The sequence below is a fragment of the Miniopterus natalensis genome, chromosome 5 (assembly GCF_054644295.1).
Source record: "Miniopterus natalensis isolate mMinNat1 chromosome 5, mMinNat1.hap1, whole genome shotgun sequence".
NCBI lineage: Eukaryota > Metazoa > Chordata > Mammalia > Chiroptera > Miniopteridae > Miniopterus > Miniopterus natalensis.
This window is the reverse complement of record NC_142085.1, coordinates 63,579,260-63,598,281: the sequence shown is the minus strand read 5'-3', so window position 1 is coordinate 63,598,281 and position 19,022 is coordinate 63,579,260. Positions and strand designations below refer to the sequence as shown.

The 19,022-nt window shown below is 38.8% G+C and overlaps 1 pseudogene; it reads left to right on the top strand.

Annotated features, from left to right (window-relative positions):
• Positions 1-17,070: 17,070 nt before the first annotated feature.
• LOC107526316 (T-complex protein 1 subunit alpha pseudogene) lies at positions 17,071-18,738 on the top strand (annotated as a pseudogene).
• Positions 18,739-19,022: the final 284 nt, after the last annotated feature.

The following is a 19,022-nucleotide window of genomic DNA, read 5'->3' as shown; positions in this document are numbered from 1 at the left end:
ACCCAATCACTGAGTTAGGTTAATTGTATCTCCTATGTAATTCTTTAATATTCCCTTGCTTTCCACTGTCATTGCCACTGTCCTTTTTCAGTCCTTAAGCATCTCTCAGCTGGAGTGAGATACAAGGACAGGTAAGGATACAAGAAGACAGGCCATCTTTCCTTACCTACCCTTTTCCTCCAGTTTTGCCCAGCCATCCATCTAAAATGCAAATTAGACCTTATCATTCCCTGCTTGAAATCCTCTAATAGCTCTCAGAGCCTCTAAGGTAAAGGAAAGCTGACTGGCATGGCAGCAAGGTGGTTGTCTCCCATCATCCTGTCCCAAACTCCTCCCACACACTTGCCTGGTAGGCAATACTGAATGTCACTAATGCACAGAACATGCCCCGTTGACTCATGCCTCTCCTCTATGTCTTGGCATATTTAATTCCCTCTGCCTGAAATGTCTGGATAAAAACTCCTACTCACTCAGCCTTCAAATTTTAACTCAAATGTTATCTTTTTCTTACCTGCTCTTTTCTATCTGCTCTCATTTTACTTTGAACATACTCATGAGAGCTGCTTATCTTGTTTTGTAAAATGGCTTGTTTGCCAGTCTGTATCACTGCTATACCTCGAAGTCCTCCAACCCTTGATATTGTGGATCGTATGTATTTCCCTAGTATACGGTGCGAGGCCTAAAGTAAGAATGCACAGAAGGAACAATGGAATGAAAGAAGGAAGAGAGACAAGGAAGGAGATTTTTTTAAATGAAGGAGAAAAAATATACTTGAAAAATCAGATTGCTTATCAATGGCAGCTTCTGGGATTAAAAAAGAAAATAAATTGATGAATGGATGATAGGTAGGCAGTTAGATAAAAAGATATTCAATAGATAATATGCAAAGTGAGAAGCTTTGACACAATCTTGATTATTGGGATCTCAAAGCTAAATGTCACTTTATTGACCTTTTAGAATTTATCAGTAAAAAATTCTAAAACTTCATACATTGACCTTTATGGACAGATAGAAAAAGAATATATTTCAAAATATAAATGGTAGAAAAAAATAGCTCCAAAGTGCTTTGGAATGAAAAATAAAACTGGTTATCTCTGGTGAATCAAAGTAAATAAAGTTTAGAATTTTAGCAGATAATCTGATAAAGCAATGACCTCTCTTCAATTGAAATGTATTATTCATCCTATATATTTTTATCCTCTTAGGAACAGAATTTGGGAGAGAAATTATAACTGCATCTTTCACAAGCCAAGAATGGTTGTAGGAGCACCGGTCTATGTTGAGAAGCAAGCCTGGCTTTGTGAAGGGAGATTGTCAATAGAAAAAATTACTTATGCCTTTCCTTTCTATTTTACAGAATTTCTCCTACTGTTAGGATCTACTTGACCAAATGGTAAGGACGTGATATTTTATCTCAATAATTCTCTTTCCTATCATTTTGTTTACTATAAAAAAACAATCCTAAACATTTTAGCCAACTTTGAATTCTGAGTTAAAGTAATTATTCTAAACTTTAAAAGTCAATTTTAGTTGTTTCATAGATATATGGTTGGAGAATATCATAAAGATTTAACCTATGTTTATAAAGATTTAAATATCCAATTTAAGTCTATATATCTGGCCCTAAGAAGTTTACAATCCAGTAGGAGAGATAAGACATATACCTGCATCATAATAATGCAAGAGAAAACTAAGATCCATATTATAATAGAGATATAAATAAATATGGTATAGGACCACAGAAAATAGAATAATTAATTCTACCTTGAAAGATCATAATTATGCATAAAAAATTATGTGGAAGAAGATGGTGATGCATCCCCTAAAATTTCACAACTTGACTTGTATGTCAAGACCATAGGCTCCTATCATTGCTCTTTGTGTCTAGCACTCAACTGAGATATTTCCTCCATAAATTTGGTTTGGGTGTAAGATGGCATATTGGTTGATTAAAATGGAAGCAGACCACTCCGTACATCATTTTCCCTTCCCCACATGGGTCCATATACTTAGATATGCAAGGGGTTAAGTTTCACAACTAGAGAAAGGCAGAATATGTTTGTCTTAGAGGAGAGGAGACAGAGGGAATGAAGATGGCAATCACAGTGTATTTATGGCCTGCCTGGACTGTGGATTGATTTTAAATTATGTTTGAAAGCAACAACAAAAAAGAATAACCCTCATAATTGTTTTTCCTTAGAGATTTACTGAGATTCTTGGCAAGTGGCAATAGAGAAAACGCAATATAATCTTCCAAAAGTAGCTATGGGCCCAAGCAGAGGTGCTTTGGGCTTGAGGTTTAAAACAAATAAATAAAAGTAGCCTGGAGTTTGTAAGAATGCTGTTCTACACCTTTCTACATAGAACCCATCAGTTGGTTCCACCTTGCTCAGAACAAACTATGTTCACCTTAAATATAGATAGCAGTGTTTTCAGGAAAGAAAGGAAACAGCAGCAATTCCTTGCATAGTGAATGTTACAGAGCTGGAGAGGACAGGCGAGATGCCACACTGAGGCTCCAGTTGGCTGAAGTATTGTAGCTTTTTTTCAAAGTCCTGCTATGGGGATGCTAGAAATTGCCACAATGCCTTTTAGAGATTGCTAGTTCTGATACTTGGGCCAGAGGTCTCAAGCCTTCTTTTGTAGATATAGGTCTATTTGCTGTGGGATACCAGCGTGATCTCAGAGTTAGGCAGACCTGGGTTCAAATCTCATTTCTAGCATCAATTAGCTGAAAGTTTGAAGTCAGCTAATTTAAACTTCCTGAGTCTCAGTTTTGTCAGCTATAAAGTGGGGATAACAATGCCCACCTTGAAGACTGTTGTTAGAATTAAACAAGGCAAGCTAAATACATAGATAATTCCTGACATAGAAAAAAAGGTTCATTAAGAGATAGCTAGTCTTATCATTGGCATTATTGTTTTATAAACATACAAATAGTCACCAGTAATAAAATAATTGCATTTGCTCATGCTGACATTTTAAATCATAAAACACAGTTTTTTAGAGGTAAAAAGCTATCCTTTCAATTACCTCATCCAGCCTTTAATTTACAAATTAATAAAACGTGGCCTAGAACAGTAAAAAGTTTCCCAAAGTCATACAAGTACAGTAGACCCCCCACCACCACCTCTCCCCTCCCACCATTATCCATGGTTTCACTTTCCATGCTTTCAGTTACCTGCAGTCAATGGTGGTCCAAAAATATTAAATGGAAAATTCAAAAAATAAACAATTCATGAGTTTTAAATTGCGCCATTCTGAGTAGCGTGATGAAATCTCGCACTATCCCACGCAACATGTAAATCTTTCCTTTGTCCGGCCTCTCCAAGCTGCGCACCCGTTAATCACATAGCAGCCACTATCTCGGTTCTCAGGTGGACTCTCGCGTATTGCAGTGCTTGTGTTCACATGCCCCTTATTTTACTCAGTAGTAGCTACACGATGCAAGAGTGATGATGTTGGCAACTCGGGTAGCCCACAGAGGAGCCATAAGTGCTTCCTTTAGAGAAAAGGTGAGCACAGCGCAATAAGATACTTTGAGAGATCACAGCCTCATAAACCTTATCATGGTATATTGTTATAATTGCTCTATTTCATTATTAGTTATTGTTGTTCATCTCTTACTGTGCCTAATTTAAAAACTTTATTATAGATATGTGTGCATAGGACAGAGCATAGTGTATATAAGGCTTAGGACTATCCAGTTTCAGGAATCCACCTGGGGTCCAGGAATGTATCCCCCTTGGGTAAGGGGGGAGGCTACTGTAGTCGGTAGAAGAGCAGAGTAAGGATTCAAGGCATCTATTGTTCTTTCTATACCCAGTTTGTGTCTCATATTCCAAAAGATAAGTTTATTTTTAATGTATCTTTTCACACTTACAAACCATGGATTTTTGTGAACAACATAAATCCAGGACACCACGTGGCTCAGGCTCAGCTCAAAATCACATTCAAAGTAGTACAGTCCAACAACTTATAGTAATTTAAAAGGAATTGCAGTCTTCACCTGCATATCAAATACAGTTTTAGTGATTTAATTTGTAACCCACAGCAATACTATAAAAATCTTTCTTTTCCTCTTCTATTTTTTTGCAGTACAACTATTCTCTATTGTCTCACCCACCAATCCAGAACACCTTTGAATGCTATTCCCAAAATTCCCCAGGCACTCTGCCCCTCTGTTTTACGTCTCTCTGTCATCCCTCATTCCCTGTACTGCACGAAGCATCACTTCCAGGACAGGAAGAGACCAAGGAGACACTAGCTCCCACCCATTTCTGCCCACCAGCATGTGCGTGGTGGTCAGAGGCGCCCTTTATGTCCAGCTCTCCTTGTACACCTTCGCTATCCACTTCCCCTCCAAATGACTGCCTTTCTCATGAGACATTTTTGTGAGAACTTTCTGGTAAAGTGTTTATCTCATCACCATTTCAAATTTAACTGTTACATAAAACTAGAAGTTTCGCCTTATGTTCCTAAAAAACATATGCTTCAAATTTAATAACTAGAAAACTAAACATTTTGTGCTCTTTGGGCCTCTAGCAACAGCTTGCAATTACCCACATAGCACTGATGAAAGCAAATCTCTGCAAGGGTAATCCTCATTTGAATTTACTCCTTTCGAAAGGAACACACAAGAACTAGTGAGGGAGGCGGCCACTTAGGTAAATTGTAAACTGTACATCATCCTTACATCTTGGTTACAAATCATGCTTATAAACCATGTGTTATATATATCAATATAAAAGAGTAATACTAAATCACAATAGATAGAACAATGATAAGAAATAGAAATTATATTCAGATGAGAGTAAAATTATCTGAGAAAGCTCTTTCTCTTTCAGTTCAAACCTAATAGCTTATTCCATTACCAGGCAGTTAGAAGTTAAGATACTGAGAAGTAGCTAAAGAATCTAGCTGGACTTTGCTGGTACTCTTTTTATTTGGATACATAAATATTAATACCACTTATTGGATCTATAATGTTAGTTTGTGATAAGAGTTTTATCATCCACTTACACTTTAAAACACATGGCTTAAAGCTCTCAGCCAGGTTTGTGTAGCTAATATACACAACAATATCTAGCCCTCTCTTATACCAACAAAGTTTTCAGAGTCCTATTTACATAATTTGAAAATGGGAAATATTAGTTAGAATGCTTAGTACAAAGATTAATAAAGGATTTCCTTTATAAATTTTACAAACAATGGAATGCACTGTTTCTTTTTGGGAATATTTCTATAGTCTTCAGTGTTCAAGCGGATAAAAATACCGCCCATGAGTCACGAACTTCATAAGTTACAGTAAAGAGTTTTTTGTCCATTAACTTCTCAAAGCCATATGTATTTTATAGCTTCTAAACCCAGAGTCCAAGCGGGAGGGGGGGGGAGCCTTGCGAGGAAAAAGAATCGTTGCGAGTGAAACTGATGCTAAGCCCTCTGACCTACTAATGGTTCTTGAAGAAAGCCTTCGAGGAGATTAATTGAAAAGGAAAGTGAGTGGAACCCTGAGCTCTTGTCCAACACTCTCGCTGTAAAGTGATGGGAGCTATTTTCTCAGTAAATGGGTTGCCAGAAGTCAAGAGGCCTAATATTCAACCATCCCCCATGAACAATTTATAATTGTTCAAGTATAGGCTCCCTCCCCTCCATGGCCTCTTCACTTACCTTCTCATTCCCCCTCCATTGTTCTGCTTCTTTAGGAGCACAGCTAGCTCATTGAAACTGGAAGACAAAAGTAGCCCAACTACAGGAGCTGTGGGACTGCGAAGCCAGAGCAAGAAGGAAAGGACAATGAAAAGCCCATTTCCACCGTCACGCTGACACCTCCCAGACCAGTGCTGCTTGGCCACAGTGCTCAAAGGGGGCAGAGCAGTAACTGGGAGATGCTATATAGTAGTATTACTTGATAAGCATCAAGTTACTGTTGTGCAGTAATAAACATAGGAATTAAATGCTTGTGAGTTCTGAGATTTTTACTATTGATGGTTTCCCATGGATGAACTTTTAGTAATAAAAATTGGATGAATAAAGTATCCATACTAAATCTGCATCCATTTGGCTCTCCACTGGGTCCTGTTGGCATGAGATGGCACCCTGCACCACCTCATTAAGTCTCATTGCCCCCAAGTGGGGTGGAGGCTCACCCAGCCCCACTAGACCCTGCCAACCCTACCCTGACAAGGGGGAATCAGAGCGTCATCTGCTTTTACCAGGGGAGGAACAAAAGATCCACATCCCACAGCCTCGCTGACACTACCCCAGCAAGAGAATCAAGATGACGGATTCCTTCTGCCTGGAGGAGATCGGAAGATTGCCTGCCCCCTTCATCTTGTGAATGACGCACCACAGCAAGGGAATCGGAAAGTTGCCTCCAGCTGGACACTTCATATGAATGGAATGACACAAAGCCAGTCTTTAGTGACACACTTCTTTCACTTAGTATAATGTTTTCATGGTTTATCCATGGTGTCACATGTATCAGTATTTCAATTTTGTTTATCCATTCATCAGTTGAAAGAATTAGTGTTTGCATTTTTTTGGTTACTATTAATACTACTACTATAAACATTTGTGTACACGTTTTCTTTGTTGATGTAGGTTTTCATTTCTCTTGAAAAGTCTGTGTGAACTTTTTGTTTGTTATTTTGTTTTTGTTTTTTCCTCTTAGCTGTTTTAGGAATAGCTCCAAATATCTACAAAATTTTTGGTTCATGCATATAACTGTGTCATGAATGTAAAATTCAATGGTCATGTGTGGCCCAGGGGAAAAAAAAAAAAAAATCAGAGTTCTCTAGAGAAACCTAACCAATAGGAGATAATAGATAAATATAGATGATGATGATGATAGATAGATGATAGATAGATAGATAGATAGATAGATAGATAGATAGATAGATGATAGATAGATAGATGATAGATAGATAGATGATAGATAGATAGATAGATAGATAGATAGATAGATAGATAGATAGATAGATGATAGATAGATGATAGATAGATAGATAGATAGATAGATAGATAGATAGATAGATAGATAGATAGATAGATAGATAGATGATAGATAGATGATAGATAGATAGATGATAGATAGATGATAGATGATAGATAGATAGATAGATAGATAGATAGATAGATGATAGATAGATAGATAGATATAGATAGATAGATAGATGATAGATGATAGATGATAGATAGATGATAGATAGATAGATGATAGATAGATAGATAGATAGATAGATAGATAGATAGATAGATAGATAGATGATAGATAGATAGATAGATAATAGATGATAGATAGATAGATGATAGATAGATAGATAGATGATAGATGATTGATAGATAGATGATTAGATAGATACATAGATGATAGATGATAGATATATAGATAGATAGGTGATAGGTAGATGATAGATATAGATAGATAGATGATAGATGATAGATTAGATAGATATTGATAGATAGGTGATAGATAATAGATGATGATAGATGATAGATAGATAGATGATAGATAGATGATAGATAGATAGATAGATAAGAGGAGAGTTATTATAGGTATTGGCTTTTGTAGTTATGGAGGCCAAGAAGTCCCACCATCTGCCATCTACAAGCTGGAGAACCAGGCAAGCCTGTGGCATAATTCAGTCTGAGTCCAAAACCTGAAAATTAGGGGGTTGATGGTGTAAATTCAGTCTGATTCTGAAAACCTGAGAACCAGGTGCCAATGATGTCTGAGAGCAGAAGACAGACACCTCAGATCAAGCAGAGAGAGAGAATGCCCCCTTTCTCAGCCTTTTGTTCTATTCAGGCCCTCAAGGGACTAGCTGACGCCCACCTTCATCTACTGATTCAAATGCTTATCTCTTCCAGACAAATGCACAGATCATTTTTACCAGCCTTCTGGGCATCCATTAGCCCAGTCAAGTTGACACATAAAATAAACCATCACAAGAAACTCGTTGATAGTCATCACAGTTGTTTGTATCTAGGAAAGGATCACAATCTTTACACTTAAGTCACACTCAGTTACACTGAGCCAGATCTGGAGTTCAGAGAGGGCTCAGAGGAATTTCCTGTAGTGCCCTGGATGCCATCTTGTGTATTGTGTGAGGTCTCAGCTAAAATCTTCCCATGAATCATGGTGAGCTACCAAACCATGCAGTGTTAGCAGTTCTCTGTCACATCAGAGATAATGGATTCCGAAAATAGTAAAGGAAAGTGATCAATATCCTATCATGTTTCATGGTGTTTGATTTTTTAGAAAAATAAATGCCAACTAAACTGCTTTAAAAATGAGATGCACTCAAGGAAAAAAACACCTAAAGCTTGGACCCAAAAATCATTTCCTAAAACAATTTTATGGGGGCATAAAATTCTAGCATTATAGTATAATGTGTAAAACTATTTTATAGTGTAGAGTATTAGTTTAGGCATTACACTTCGTTCAGTAATAGCTTATTGAATATATAGCATGTGAGGAGACCATAATAAAACCTGGAACATTGTAAAACATAGATTTGAAAGTGCATGCAGTCCCTCACCCTGAAATTTTATAAGCACAGTTAATCAGACAGTATTTTAGAATGGCTTGTCTATGATTTTGTAATTTATTGATCAAGGATTAAATAAACTACAAAACAAACTAATTAGCTGAGCTCCAAGAAAGTAAATTCTATTAGAGATGTAATATGCTTAGTATTCTGGGATTACAATTACTAAATATCATAGAACAAATTATGTAAAAATATTTTATGCTCAGTGCATTCCTTAGAAGTATGTTTTTCCCATTTCTTAAAAATTCCCACACACCAATATTTGGCTGGCCAATTAACTTACACTTAACCACCTACTTTAGAGATGTTAAAGAATAATAATAAAGAAATAAGTAGGGTTTGAATATGAGCTACTTCAAAAGGAATAGCTCATGAAATGTTAATGGTATAAATGTGGCAGAGGACATGTATCCTTTGTCACTGGCCTTGGGAATAAAGGGGTGGAGGGCAGAAGCAATGGCCTGAAAATTACACATAGGACCCTGGCATTTTACTTTTTTAAAAACAACAACTTTTTCTACAATTTATAAAAGAATATACTCACTACAGAAATTCTGAAACAAAGCAGATCATAAAAAAGAAAATTAAAAGTACTTATAATCCTGTCCAGGCACATATAACTATGAAAGCTAATTTCCAAACTGTTTTTAGTGTGTGTACAATACGTACAAAATGTACAATACATTTTACAGCATGGCCTCGTGCCATTGTCACCTGGGCCCCACGTGGCATTCAGCTTAACTCTGAGCAGCAATTAAGTCCCTGCCATCTGAGATACCACCACAACTTCAAACTGCCATTCCCTAGGCTAGTGGGCTATAAGGAAAGGTGTCACTGTGAGTAAAGGAAGCCTTAGGAATGCAAGAAGGGCGGAGCTACAGGCTTTGAATTACTAGCATTTCAGTTATAATAAGTGATACAAACCCCAGGTATGCAAAGATACAACTTCCATTACACTGTATTTCATTGAATTTAAGATCCCATCGTTTGTAAGATGCACTGTTGTTTTACATAACATTAAGAAAGCTAAATCACTACCAGCTAAGCGATGATATTTGGATTGTGTGCTGCATCTCAGTTTCAGTTATGTTAAAATGTGAACACAAAAATGTGTATCTTGCAATCAGTGAACTAAGCTATTTCTATAATCGTACTTAATTCTCAAACCCCATCTTTAGGATACAAAGAGCATTGATCTTGCCACTTCAAAGCACACCCGGTCTTTTCTGGATTTCACTCAGTCTGGTTTAGGTAAACATTCAAGTCAGAATTCTCCTGGAGCTAGTTCAGAGGGGAGGACCTGCTTTCGTAATTCAAGGGGAAATGCTGCACGTTACCCACAGTCCTCCTCAGGCCACAGTAGCCCCAGCTGAGATGTAGCTCAGTCTCTTGCGGACATCTGTAGCCCGTCGCGGCCTCTGTTCTGGCCCATGCATTCTGTGCCCAGCAGGTCCAACCTGCAAGGTGCCTCCAAGTCGACCAGCCCATCGGGTCATCACTCAAGAAGCCGAGGCGCTCCCTGCTGTTGCCCACCCTGCAGTGAGACGCAGCCCCCATCTGCGTATACATCCCCCTCAGCCAGGGCCACGCTCTGCTCTGGCTCAGTGCTGGACTCGGGGCTCCTCGGGGAGACTTGTAGTTTCTCCTGATTACAAACTGGGGAGAAAGGTACAAAGGCCTCTTCTTACAGAGGCCCCCAAGTTGTCTTATATTTCTAGTATTCCTTCCATACAGAGGCCTCTTCTTACAGAGGCCCCCAAGTTGTCTTATATTTCTAGTATTCCTTCCATACAGAGGCCTCTTCTTACAGAGGCCCCCAAGTTGTCTTATATTTCTAGTATTCCTTCCATACAGAGGCCTCTTCTTACAGAGGCCCCCAAGTTGTCTTATATTTCTAGTATTCTTCCAGGTAGTACCCTTCCGCCGGGATCTGCAACAACCAATTTTGATCTTCTCTTCTTCAAATTCATTCCTTCCCTAGTCAACTGATTTTATCTTTATTCCCAAAGGCAGGAAAGCCTGGCTAAGTATTCTGACTAACCTATTGTTTATGCCAGAATCATGGCTTTTGATGATACTCAGATGTCCTCTTAGAAGTTCCAGTGCCAAGAATTGGACTGTTTCCGTGCCCTGGTTAATCCCTCCCGGTGCAGCAGCCCAGGGCAGAGCTGAGGAAGCAGCAGCAGGAGTGCTGAGCAGCGGGAACAGGAAGGGCAAGCTTCGCCTGTCAGAGAGCAACACCACCCAGGCAGTGACTCTGTGGCACCTGGTCACAGTCCTCCTACTACACCTGAAGGGGGGGCCTCTGCTCTCTCAATGCTGAAAATTTAACCATAACTTGGGGCAAATCTGCCGGGCAGGTACTTTATGGAGGAAGCTGTAGGGCTAATAAAGCACTGAATATTACTTTGTTTTTTGGGTTTTGTGTGTGTGTTTTTTGTTGTTGTTGTTTTTTACTTTATCTTTATTGTTGAGACCATTACAGATGTCCCCCTTTTCATCCTACTGATCCCCTCCACCCCACAACCATCCCACCCCAGGCCCTCCCCACACCAACGTCCAAGTCCATGGGCCATGCCCATAAACACACAAGTTCCCTGATTAATCTCCCCCCACCCACACCCCCCTCCCTGCCTTCCCTCTGAGATCCCTCAGTTTGTTCCAAGCTTCTATGTTACTGGATCCACTTTGTTCATCAGTTTATTTTGTTTCTTATATTCCACATATAAGTGAGATCATGTGGTACTTGTCCTTCTCCGACTGGCTCATTTCACTTAGCATAATACTCTCTAGTTCCCTCCATGCTGTGCCAAAGGCCAAAAGGTCCTTCCTCTTCACAGCCACATAGTACTCCATGGTGTAAATGTGCCACAGCTTTTTTATCCACTCATCTACTGATGCGCACTTGGGCTGTTTCCAAATCTTAGCTATAGTGAATTGTGCTGCTATGAACACAAGGGTACATAAGCTCTTTGCAGTAGGTGTTTGGGGGATATATTCCTAGGAGTGGAATCACTGGGTCAAATGGCAGGCCAAATTTTAATCTTTTGAGGAAACTCCACAGTTTTCCATAGTGGCTGCACCAGTCTGCATTCCCACCAGCAGTGCACTAGGGTGCCCTTTCTCCACACCCTCGCCAGCACTTGTAGTTCGTTGATTTATTGATGGCAGCCATTCTGACAGGTGTGAAGTGATACCTCATTGTGGTTTTAATTTGCATCTCTCTGATGATCAGCGTCATTGAGCATTTTTTCATGTCTCTTGGCCATTTGTATGTCCTCTTTGGAGACATGTCTATTTAGGTCCATTGCCCATTTTTTAATTGGATTGTTTGTCTTCCTTTTATTAAGTTGTATAAGTTCCTTATATATCTTGGATATTAACCCTTTATTCAATTTGTCATTGGCAATTATGTTCTCCCATACAGTGAGCTCCCTTTTTGTTTTGTTGATGGTTTCCTTTGCTGTGCAAAAGCTTTTTATTTTGATGCAGTCCCATTTGTTTATTTTCTCCTTAGTTTCTCTTGCCCTAGGAGATGTATCAACAAACATATTGTTAGGAGAGATGTCTGAGATTTTACTGCCTATGTTTTCCTCTAGGATTTTTATGGTTTCATACCTTACATTTAAGTCTTTTATCCATTTTAAATTTACTTTTGTGTATGGTGTAAGTTGGTGGTCCAGTTTCATTTTTTTGCATGTATCTGTCCAATTTTTCCAATACCATTTATTGAAAAGACTGTCTTTATTCCACTGTATGTTGTTGCCTCCTTTGTCAAATATTAACTGACCATAATGGCTTGGGTCAATTTCTGGGTTCTCTGTTCTGTTCCACTGATCAATATGTCTGTTCTTGTGCCAGTACCAGGCTGTTTTGAACAAGGATATTTCCAGAGTGTTCTAGCTGAGTGAGAGGAAATAATACTAATAATAATATAAATAACTGACCAGTTTGAAAGCAAAATTTGGAGAAAATATCAAGGGCCATAATTTACTGAGTTGGAAAATAAAAGTGTTTCTCATCACCAGTATCCCCAGCCTGAGGTCAAAGGTGAAATCAAGGGTTAAAATCTCTGAAAGAATTAGATGGTACCTAATAGGCCCTCTAATTTAGACAAAGAGTTTATATGAATCTGTACAGTGTGGTTCCACAAGCCATCCCAAAGTAGCAGCAAGTCTAGAGAAAGGAATGATTGGGGGTTTTTCAACAGGGTGGGCTTTTATTCAATTCATATAAAGATCACAAAGTTTTTAGTCAGTAACTTGTGAACATACAACTAGCCTGGACTAAAAGGACAGGTTATTCAAATTGTAAAAAGACCTTGGCCTTCAAGTTGATATAGGAAGAATGAGGGCTATGGAAGTGGATCTGCTGGCAAAGGAAGGGTGTTTCTTCAAAAGTTGCCAAGGGGGTGATAGGCAAGGAAAGATGAGTGGGTAGAGCAGAAAGCGATGAAAAGCTGAAGACTGCAGACCCACTGCTAGGAAGCAGTGGAGACAAATGGGCTGAGAAGACACTCCCAGGAAGAACCTAGGTCTAATCAAGGAACATTCCCAACCCCCAGAATAGGAGGGCCTGGCAATATGTTCCCCGCTGGATTTCTGAACTGCTAATACCAGAGACTGCTATGTGCTTCCCATTCTTCTGTTTGAGGACAGTATTGTTTGCAGTTATCTTATTGCTATCTCTGTGTTGGGCATGTGGGAGGCAGTTAATGTGGTATTTTAGGTCATAGGTCTCTGGATCAAAAGGAGTTATATCTAAGGAGCAATCTTTGAACCTGATTGAGAACTTTAAATTCTGGCATTCAAGCTTGTTGTCATGATTGACTGAAGCTTTTGGAGACCCAAGTTTGAGGGAGTTTCAGTGGCCCTAATTCTCTCCTTACCCTCCCTTATCAATGAGATTTTCCAGCTCCTCCCATCAGGAGGTAGATTCTGTTTTCCCTATTGACTTGATCTATCTGGCCAATGGATTATGCAGAAGGGGCAGTTTGTCAATATTGAACCTAGACTGCAAGATTTCTTCCAAATCATACACCTTTGTCTCCCCAGTGACCAATGCTGCTGGAACCAATGATGCTGACAATGTCTTATATTTTCAAAGATCAATGGAGATTTTAATGAAATGGTATTTCAGTATTTACTTTTAACTTGTAGCATTTTCTTACTCTTTTTTTAGGGCTTCATGCCTGGGAGCTAGCTGACCAGCTGGAGGCACCACATTTAGAAAAATCTTTCCTCTTTGATTTTAACCAAGGCCATGTGCTTCAAATCTCTTCTGCTATGATGGCCCTTTCAGGAAGCACCATAGTTCCTGATAGAACTAACCCCTTCACATGACCTTCAGTTGTCCAGACACACAAAGGCAGGCTTTAATTCAAAAATAAAATATAGCGTGGGCTCAAGCAGGGTCTCCTCTATTTCTGTAACATTGTAAATAAAAATCAATATAAGCAAATGTGCTATAAAATTCACTATTTATAAGAAATCCCATCTATCATGAGCTTACTATGTGCCAAACATTTTAAATGGCTTTACAAACAGCATCCAATTTATCACTTTTTCAAATGAGAAGATTGAAGTTTGGAAAAATATCTAGTACCTTGACCAAAGTCAATAGTTACCCAGGCTTGCTTGACACTAAAACTCTTGTTCCTGATCACTGTGATCTAAAACAGCAAGGGACAGCTATGTAAACATGAAAACCACTGATCTGCATTCATTTAATAAGCACTGATTAAATTCTTATTTATGCCTTAAACTGCTACACCCTTGGAAAACAATGATGAACAAGATGGCCTGGGCCTTCATAAAACTCACACTCACATGTTTTCCCTCATCTTTCTTGACATAATCCAAGACCAACAGATGCAACTTCAGTAGAAAGGGGGAACATGAACCTAAACTGAGACTATCCTCAAAGGGCAACGAGGCATCTCACCTGTAAGGAAGCAAATACTCCTTGAACTTTTTTGGAAGGCATGGAGTAAACCATGGATCATCATCATCATCATGCTCTTTTACATGAGCTTTATCTGGTATAAGGTGCAACATAGAAATGAATCTGACTTACGATTTAGCATACTTCTGAAGAAACTCAATACATTTTTAGTAAAAAATGTAAAACTTAGATTAACAAGCACAGCCATCTACAAAATGATAAGCTCAAAGTGTAATTCCAAAATGAATCCACTTCTGCAATATCTGTCCAGTTAGGTAACTTGTTTAAAATATACTATTTGCAAAAACAAAAATACTATCTTTAAAATAAAACAGCCCTCAAGGGATCTCTAGTTTATACTTGATATATTTCTCAAATATTAAATTTTCTTAAACTTCCACTTGACAGGACGAATGAAAAAAACAATGCTGTTCCTCTCCTGCAGAAATATTGGATATTGCCTTTAATTACTGACAATCTATATAATATCTTAAAGAGTAACTTTATGTCCCAAATGGGACTTGGATGAAGGAGAGAGATACATGTATGTGATCTGCAAAATAAAGTGAAAAACTTTAACCACATTGATTCAATAAGATTTTCAAAAACAATAACCAAATAGATACTTGCCGTGACTTTTCTTTTATTTCAAGAGAATGCTGGGAAGAGGAGGAAATTCTCTATTGGCCCAAAAGTCATAGGCCTGTATTTTATGTTATTTCCATTAGAGAAAGCCACCTTGTTATACTATTATGACTAAAATTAGAATTAAGGAAAGAGTTAAAAATTGAATTCATTTATATGGAGGACTGAAGTCTATCATGCCACCAAGTGAGATTGGCTGAGTGACTTACTATGAGTAAAAATAGGGCAGAAAAGACCCCATCAATGGCTCTACATTTTTGTAGTTCAAGCATGAGTCCCTTCTTCTGAAGAAAGGACTTTCACTTCATGTAACAGAAGGATGGTGAGACTGGTTTCTTTGTACCAGTCCAGTGTATAGTAGGTAGTTAGCCTCCATTGGATGATTTGAAAGGCTTATAAACTCTCTCCATCTCACCCAGCCCCTTTCTCCCAAGTGCCTAAAATTCCACTAACTCAATTCAGTTCTTTGGATTTGGTAGGATTTTTTGTTGTGGTGGTTGTCATTGGGTTTTTTTAAAGAACTTTTTATTTTATTTTTCAGTTAAAGTTTAAATTCAATATTATTTTGTTTAGTTTCAGGTGTACAGCATAGTAGACAGTTACATACTTTACAAAGTGCCCCCATCTTACCATTTCCAATAGGATTTTGATTTTGAAAATACCATGGCCTTTTGTGGCCTAGCTTGCTGTGATGTAACAGCCTTTGGCATATCTGAATTCCTCTGTAATTTCTCTTCTTCACAGAACTTTGCATGTGTTTGTATTAGCGGACTTGAAATGATCAATTAAGGAAGAGTGCAAGCATAATTTTGAAAATTAGATATGAAAATACAGTAAAAGTTACTAAATTTTGAGTGAAAACAACTTAACTTGCAAGGTCATGATATCCATTCTTCCCTTTCAAAGATATAAATCTATTCCATTTTTAATTACATAATGTTTGGGAAATAAGTTAGGCATTGTATTCTGATATCTAAACCAAAGTTTACCAATCATCACAAATAGGAAATTTTTCACCTACGAGATAAAGTTTCCACTGGGAAGCCTAAGTCAATACTTCTTCAGTACAATTTAAACATTATTTTTGAGCATTCTCTAAGGACCAAATACTGTGCTAGGCACACAAGAGAATACAAGATCAGACATGGTCCCTGCCCTCAAGGGGGCCCCAGTCTTCTGAAAGAGACAGGCACGGAAATACAAGTAGTTCTCAGACAAGACAGACTACGACAAACATACTGGGAGAAGTAAAAACAAAATGTTAGTCGAGAAGGCTAGAAACACAAACCACTTCTTAACCTTGGGGCAGTAGAAAGACCTTGTAGAGATAGTGAAATATGCAGAAAAATCTTCTCTGCCAAAACAAGATGGGAACAAATAAGGCAATACTTGCATTTATGGAAAATCCCAAGCCTTGAGTACTGTAGCAGGCCAACGTGGCACAGTGACGGTAGAAACAAATTACAATACCATGTTAGAACACAGAAGGCCTCTCCTCCTAGATGGTATCTACCTTGACGTAGAAACATTTCACCAGATCATGGAGAAGGGCAAAGGACGTTCCAGGCAGCACAATTGAGAGGACCGCATGGTAGAGGAGCTGCTCTCACAGACGGTCTGAGTTTCACAGTGGTAGACAATGGTGGGGGTTTCAAAGACAAGGGGGTAAAAAACAGCAGCTCTTTTTGTCTGCAAAAGAATACTTTATAAATTGGAAGACAACTACTGACTCCACTTTCCATTTTCTTCCTCCTGGATTTTATTTTCTACTGTGGCTGAGCCCTTCCATGTCCCCAGAATTTATCTTGAGGGGCCCATTCCATGCCGTCGCTGCTACCACCACTAGTGTGGCCACTGCTCAGCCTAAGGACTGAGGGGCTAGTTGTCCTTGGTGTGAGTGAAACCAGACGTGTACCCTACCGTGAAGATGGAGAGGCCTTTGTCCATGTTCAGAGACTGCAGCAGTGGGGAGGCGATCTGCTCCCAGAACGCTATGACTGCAGCTTCTGTTGCCAATATTGTAAAAAGTTCTCTTGAACCAGTTGGCTTGGATGAAATGTTGGTGGGTGATATTGGTGATGTCACCATTACTAATGGTGGTGCAACCATCCTAAAGTTGTTGGAAGTTGAACACCCTGCAGCTAAAGTTCTTTGTGAGTTAGCTGATGTGCAAGACAAAGAAATGGGAGAGGGAAATACCTCCATAGTTATTATTGCAGCTGAACTTCTAAAAACCGCTGATGAACTAGTCAAACAAAAAATTCATCCCACATCAGTTATTAGTGGCTATCGACTTGCTTGCAAGGAAGCAGTGCTTTATATCAGTGAAAATCTAATTATTAACACAGATGAACTTGGAAGAGATTGGCTGACTAATGCTGCTAAGACATCAGTGTCATCCAAAATCATTGGAATACATGGTGATTTCTTTGCTAATATGGTAGTAGGTGCTGTACTTGCTATTAAATACACAGATATAAGAGGCCAGCCTCACTATCCAGTCAATCCATTAATATTCTGAAAGCCCATGGGAGAAGTCAGATGGAGAGCATGCTCCTCAATGTCTATGTTCTCAACTGTGTGGTGGGATCCCAGGGCACGCCCAAAAGAAGAGTTAATGCAAAAATTGCTTGCCTTGACGTCAGCCTGCAGAAAAAAAATGAAGCTTGCTGTACAGGTGGCTATTACAAACCCTGAGAAACTAGACCAGATTAAACAGAGAAAATCAGACATCAGCAAGAAGCAAATACAGAAGATTCTGGCAGCTGGAGCCAACATTATTCTAACCACTGGAAGAACTGACGGATATGTGTCTGAAGTAGTTTGTGGAGGCTGATGCAATGGCAGTTAGAAGAGTTGTTTTAAAAAGGACCATAAATGCATTGCTAAAGCTTCTGGAGCAATGATTCTATCCACCCTGGCCAATTTGGAAGGCAAAGAAATCTTTGAAGCGTCAATGTTGGAACAAACAGAAGAGGTGGTAAGGGAAAGAATTTGTGACCATGATCTGGTCCTGATCAAGAACACTAAGACTCGTACATCTGTGTCAGTTATCTTACATGGGGCAAATGATTTCATGTGTGATGAGGTAGAGAGGTCTTTACACGATGTTCTTTACATGGTGAGGAGAGTTTTGGAGTCAAAATCTGTGGTTCCAGGTGGGGTGCTGTAGAAGCCACCCTTTCCATATACCTCAAAAACTACGCAACCACCATGGGGCCTCAGGAACAGCTTGCCATTGCAGAATTTGCACGGTCCCTTCTTGTTATTCTGAACACACTGGCAGTTAATGCTGCCCACAACTCCACTGATTTGGATGCAAAGTTAAGAGCTTTTCATAATGAGGCTCAAGTTAACCAAGAACGTAAGAATCTAAAATGGATTGGACTTGATCTGGTTAATGGTAAACCTTGAGACAACAAGCAAGCAGGGGTGTTTGAACCAACCATAGTTAGAGTTAAGAGTGAAATTTGCAACAGAAGCTGCAATTACCATTCTTCAAACTGATAATCTTATTAAATTACATCCAGAAAGCAAAGATGATAAGCATGGAGGTTATGAAGATGCTGTTCACTCAGGAGCCCTGGATGACTGATTTGATTTCCTCCCCACCATTCCTTTTATTTATAACACTGTAAGATGCAGTTGTCTTACACCCTGTGTATTACACATTAAAGTACAATGAACTGTCAAAAAATATATATATTTATCTCGAGTCTGAAATTCACTTTTATGTCTCTATACTAAGAGTCTGGCCAGCCATGGCCTCGCTAATTCTATACACTATGCATTCATTGGTACATTTCAACTCTGTTCTCTACTAGATAAAGGCAGAGGAACTTCTTTGTTTGCAAAGATCACATGGTTTTGCACAATTAG